This window comes from Tachypleus tridentatus, chromosome 13 (genome assembly GCF_004210375.1).
Source record: "Tachypleus tridentatus isolate NWPU-2018 chromosome 13, ASM421037v1, whole genome shotgun sequence".
Taxonomy (NCBI): Eukaryota; Metazoa; Arthropoda; class Merostomata; order Xiphosura; family Limulidae; genus Tachypleus; species Tachypleus tridentatus.
In genome coordinates this window covers 173,000,267-173,006,089 of record NC_134837.1, presented here as the reverse complement: position 1 = coordinate 173,006,089, position 5,823 = coordinate 173,000,267, and positions in this window count along the sequence as shown.

The following is a 5,823-nucleotide window of genomic DNA, read 5'->3' as shown; positions in this document are numbered from 1 at the left end:
CAACAGTTTCCTTAAACTGAAACTGCTTTTCATGAAAATTTCTTGGTATTAAATACAGCAGCAATTGAATACGTTACACTGAAACGGTTGCAGAGGGTAAATCATCAGGTCAAGACAACCATAGCTGATATAAAGTCATGGTGGAACGGTATGTATTAGAACCACACATTAACATCGTTTGGCATTTCATTAATAAAAGGAAAGTATGTTGTCACTGAAAACTGATCACTTTTGAGAAAGGTATGTAGTTTTGTTTAACAACAAACTAACAAAATACATTCTACAAGTATATAATCACTCTTAAAATCAAAGCAGTTTGCGTTCACTAATTCAGCATTTTATCCCTCACCCTAACCCTACTTTCTAACGTGTTCTACGTTTCAACAAGCAGCATCTGTTCGACTTCCCAAGTCATCTTAACCACCCATCTGTCTATTATGCTGCATATTAATGTAATGAACAGAATATTTATTAACTTCAACTTGTAGAGTAACTCTGTACAACACATACTAACGACTTTTTTCTGCTGATTTTCGGGCAAACTATATAATAACTCTTCTTCATAGTTGGTCGAGGACTGACATTTTATTAATTAAACAATTATATGACCTATTTCCTTCGTGGGCACGCCAGCACTACTAAAGTCTAAGAGGAAAACCTTAATCCCCTAGATGACTTCTGACCCCGCTCTTAGTGAGGCATACATAAGCTATTACAACTATTTGATTATACACGCGAAAACAAGAGATATGTGTATGAATTGTACGTTATGAAGATAGGTGGAGGTAATAAATTTAAAAATGTTATCACTCGACAATCAGTAGGTTACTGGAAATAAATAAAAGGAAAGTGTATGTTGAGCGTAGTAAAAACTCAGTACTACTCACTTTTGATATGTTAGATTTTGTATATAATCAACACCAGTTTCTAGTGTTGTGAACTTGATTGATTTTGGAAATAGCTTCACTGTGTTTAGAAGTGGGTAAATGTTAGAAAACAACAACTTTATGTTATCTTCTACACGTTCGAGTTTGTTTATGCTGGTTTCTTTTAAATTTCGCGCAAAGTTATTCGAGGGCTATCTGCGCTATCCATCCCTAATTTAGCAGTGTAAGACTGGAGGAAGACAACTATTCATAACCACCCACCGTAAACTCTTGGGCTACTATTTCACCAACGAATAGTGGGATTGATCGTTACATTATAACGTTACCACGGCTGAAAGGGCGAGAATATTTGGTTTGACGGAGATTCGAATCCGCGACCCTCGGATTACAAGTCGAGTGCCTTAACCACCTGGCCATGTTGTTTGAGTTTCTAGTATTAAAAAATAGAAAACTGTTGTAGCTTATTTCTATGGTAAGATAAAGCTGGTTTGAGAAACATCTTTGTCTCTATGTAGTTCTAGTTGTCTTGAAGAATAAAGTCAACCAGGCATGGGATTGCTCCAAGTTCGAGAGATCCCTCAATAATGAGAAAGTAGGTTGGCGGAATAAGGAAATGAAGAAGTTATGTAAATGTTGTCTTTGTTAACGTTACATTTCGTTTTTGCTCACGTAGTTCTGTTGAAACTTGAACAGATGTTATTTATAGTTTTAATGCCCTTTCAAAATGTTATTTTACTCTTATATTGTAACTGAAATCCACGCGATCAGAGTTTATTGAACATTCACGGTGGTAAAATTATTTCATTCGTTTTCTAAAAGGACTGCAAACCATTAGGTTTCAATGATGTAGTGAAAATGTAAAATGGCAAAGTACTTACAAAAAGTGGACTTGCGTTAGTTTTTTATTCGTTTTTAATTTCGCACAAATCTACACGAGGTCTATCTGCACTAGTGTTCCCTCATTTAGCACTGTAAGACTAGAGGGAAGACAACTAGTCATCACTGTCCACCACCAACTCTTGGGCTACTCTTTTGCCAACGAATAGTGGAATTAATCGTTATATTATAACGCTCCCACGGTTAAAAAGGCGAGGATGTTTGATGTGACGGGGATTCGATATCGCGCCTCTCAGATTACGAGTCAATTTCCCTAACCACCTGCACACGCTGGGCCAAATTACATTAGATTATTCAAACGCCTTTAAAAGAAAAAAATAGGATCTATAAGATTGTAATAGTAAAACAAAATTACAGTATTAAATTTCTTTTTGATTGTTGTTTTTAGGTTCATTTGTATGTTATCATTTTCTAAAACTTTTTTTATTATAACAATACGCTCTCAAATACATATATATATTCAATCAACATAAACCTTATTGGTATAAATAACTAACACTGGTTGCTCGGTGAAAAATAAAACTGTTTTCAAAATATTTGTTTCACTTTTTCCGGTGGGTCAGGGATAAGTTTAAGGACTTGCAACGCTAAAGCCAGCGGTTCAATTCCCGCGGTGGACACAGTAGATAGAGCAATGTTGCTTTGCTCTAAAACAAACAAATGTTTTTTTTTTCTCTTAATCATAAATTTACATCTCTCTCGGCACAGATAAACAAGAGTTATCTTAGTGAATAGGTCAGTAATAGTGCTAAAACTATTTAATTGGATAAATCATTATGTTGCAATACTTAATGAGCCGTTTGTTGTATTATAACACTTAAGTAAGTACTTAGAAGTAATTATTTTGTATGAGGCGTATTTACAAACACTCATGCAAAATAATGAAATAGGTCTGTACAATAAAACAGTAACCCAGTCGTGAAGTTCCCTTAACACGTAAAAGTATAACAACAAAGCATGATTGACATGCTCTGCGATTTGTTGTGGGAAATTAATTATCTTTCCACTTTGCTCCTCAGACTACTCTGTCATAGCGCAAAAGCCAGGGGATATAGTTATTATAATTATTTATACAACAGCAGATTTCGGGTATCTGTTAATAAGGCCATGATAAAAGGTGTTACTTGTTAAAATAACCGGTTTTTCTGAAGCTATTCCAGCAGAAAGCATGTTTTAGTCTAACCAGGATAATGCGGTGAACATAAATGAATCTGAGATCCAACAACATACGAGCAAATGGCACGGTCCATTCAACAAAGTTTCGAAGATATGATTTCTGGCCACCAGTTTGGAATTTCTAAAAAAACAAAAGAAAGAATAACAAAGTGTATGCACTAAAATACAATGTGGAAATGGCTGCTCCATCACATAAATGTAAGGGGTTCAAAGCTCACGTTTTCTCTCTGAATAACTTTTCGTACTATAATGAAGTAAATATCTTACATAGTGACGGCTAGTAAAGGTGTTTTAGTTCCACCCACTGTCCGTTTGTCTGCCGCACCCAAAGCCAGGATAACCGCTTTTACAGACTTTCTCAATTCTATGTAACCGCATTTCTATCCCACCCACTCCTGTATAACCGTTTTACGTGTCCCACCTACTAATACCCGCATAACAGTTTTCCTGTCCCACTTATTGCCGATAAAACACGTTTTCCTGTTCGAACCACTATTTATATAAGAGATATCCAGTCCCACCTACTACATATATAACATGTTTTCCTGTCCCACGCACAATCTATATAATTGTTTTTTCTGTTCCACCTACTATATAAAATACTTTGCAAAATTATTCACCCTTTGTGAAATCACCACATTTTGTTTCAAATGGAGCTTTATATTTAGAATAATCTACACAACCTATTTCAAACTGAGAAAAAACTATTAAAACTGTGATATTATCTAAGTAACTCAGATTTTCTAAGAAAATTAGTATATTCTCAAATGAATAAGCAGTCAACTTCCTTGCTATAGCAACCCTAAATCAGTTCAGGTGCAAAATATCAGTTTGAAAAGTCGTGAAATGAATCTAATGGTCTCTGTATTTAGTTAAAGTAATTTAACTTGACTTCACTGTAAATGCATATGTTCAAAACATAACTCACGTAGCCATACGACAAACCAACTATGAAGAACAACGAACTTTTCAGACATGTCAGGTCCAAAGCGATAGAGAAGCATAGATCAGCAGAAGGTTAGAAGAACGTTTCAAAGTCACTGATTATCCCTTTAAGTACGATAAAGTGCGTCATTAAGAAATGGAATGTTTGTTTGTTTGTTTGAATTTCGCACAAAGCTACTCGAGGGCTATCTGTGCTAGCCGTCCTTAATTTAGCAGTGTAAGACTAGAGGGAAGGCAGCTAGTCATCACCACCCACCGCCAACTCTTGGGCTACTCTTTTACCAACGAATAGTGAGATTGACCGTAACATTATAACGCCCCCACGGCTGAGAGGGCGAGCATGTTTGGCGCGACGGGGATGCGAACCCGCGACCCTCAGATTACGAGTCGCACGCCTTAACGCGCTTGGCCATGCCGGGCCCACAAGACAGAAATGGACCATGTTTTACACGACGACACGTGTACCCTTACATAACCAACAGGATTATTTGTAGAACGCAGTGAATGAATGGGCGAAGATGAGAATACAACGTTGTTATCTTACTATTTACTTCTTTACAATTAATAGCAACTGTCTTTCGTTTTTTAGTATCCGCGGAACATTGTCCGTTTATTTTAGAGCATGATAGTGAGCATAGTGAGCTATGTTCTGTCCCTGTGTTCTGTCCACCACAGGGAATCGAACCCCGAATGTTAGAGTTGTAAGTCTGTAAACTTACTGCTGTCGATGTATATAAATGTTTAGGTTTATGTAGCATTGGTTTAACTGTAGTTTATTTAAACCAAATATATATGTATGTGTTTAATGTATGACTAAATTGCCTAAACAGATTATTAAAATTTATAAAATAATTATGTTGTTTCACACTGCTTCAGGGTTAGATCTTTTGAGTACCAGAGGCAAAAGCAGCAGAGCTTATGTTACACTTCCATGCTTTGCTCATATTTTTTTTTTCTGGATGTTTTGACTTATGTGAAAAACAAAACAAGAACTTCTGAATATGTTTCTGGCATCTGTAAAGGGTGCAAAATAAATTAAGTCCTTCATTGATATGTTTAAAAATATCGTGCTCTATGAAAAACGAACAAATAATAATATATATAAGTATATAGCTTATAGTTCTGTTATTTGCGAGATAATTTTTTCATAAATTAACCATTTTATTGCAAACTCATTTGAAATACTATAAAAATAATCAAAGAGTGTCACACTCGCTCATCAACGTTTTTAACTTTTAAAGTCACACCTGAAATAAAGATCGAACGATTCTTTACCCTAATAAAATGTAGGCTTGAGCAAAAAGATTTTTTTCTATCTCAACTAGCTTTAATCGTTTTGGCTATATTATTTTAACGAAAGTAATGAACTTTAGTGTGACCTTGACCTTTGAGCTACATTTACCAACACTTAATCAAATATGGTATGAGAAACGCATAAATATTGTAAGAAATTTGATATAATTCAGATGAAAACCTTTTTGGTTATACTGATCACACACACAGAAGAATGAAAAACACCCCTGAGCAGGATAAATGGCTGATGGTTCAGTGGTTGTTTTTTTTATCTATCATTTGTAAATTAGTCCTTTCACAGTTTTAATTATTTATCCACTTTAAACAGTTTTATTCGGTGCGCCATTTAATGGGATATAAATAATTTGAAATGAAAGGCGTATTAATTTGTTCCCTACAAAAATAATTTAATTTAATAATAAATTCAGGTTCCAAATAAAATTACAATAAATGGTACTATAAACATTTCAAGTTCTAGGGTCAATTTGTGGTTTGTTCTAGAATGAAATGAATTAGGTCTCAACCTTCTCACGTGTTCTTAAGTCGGTCATACACTCTTTGTTTCAGGGCTCGAATGAAATGAATCCCATAAAGGAGTGTTTACTTTCAACGTTGAGTTTCTCGA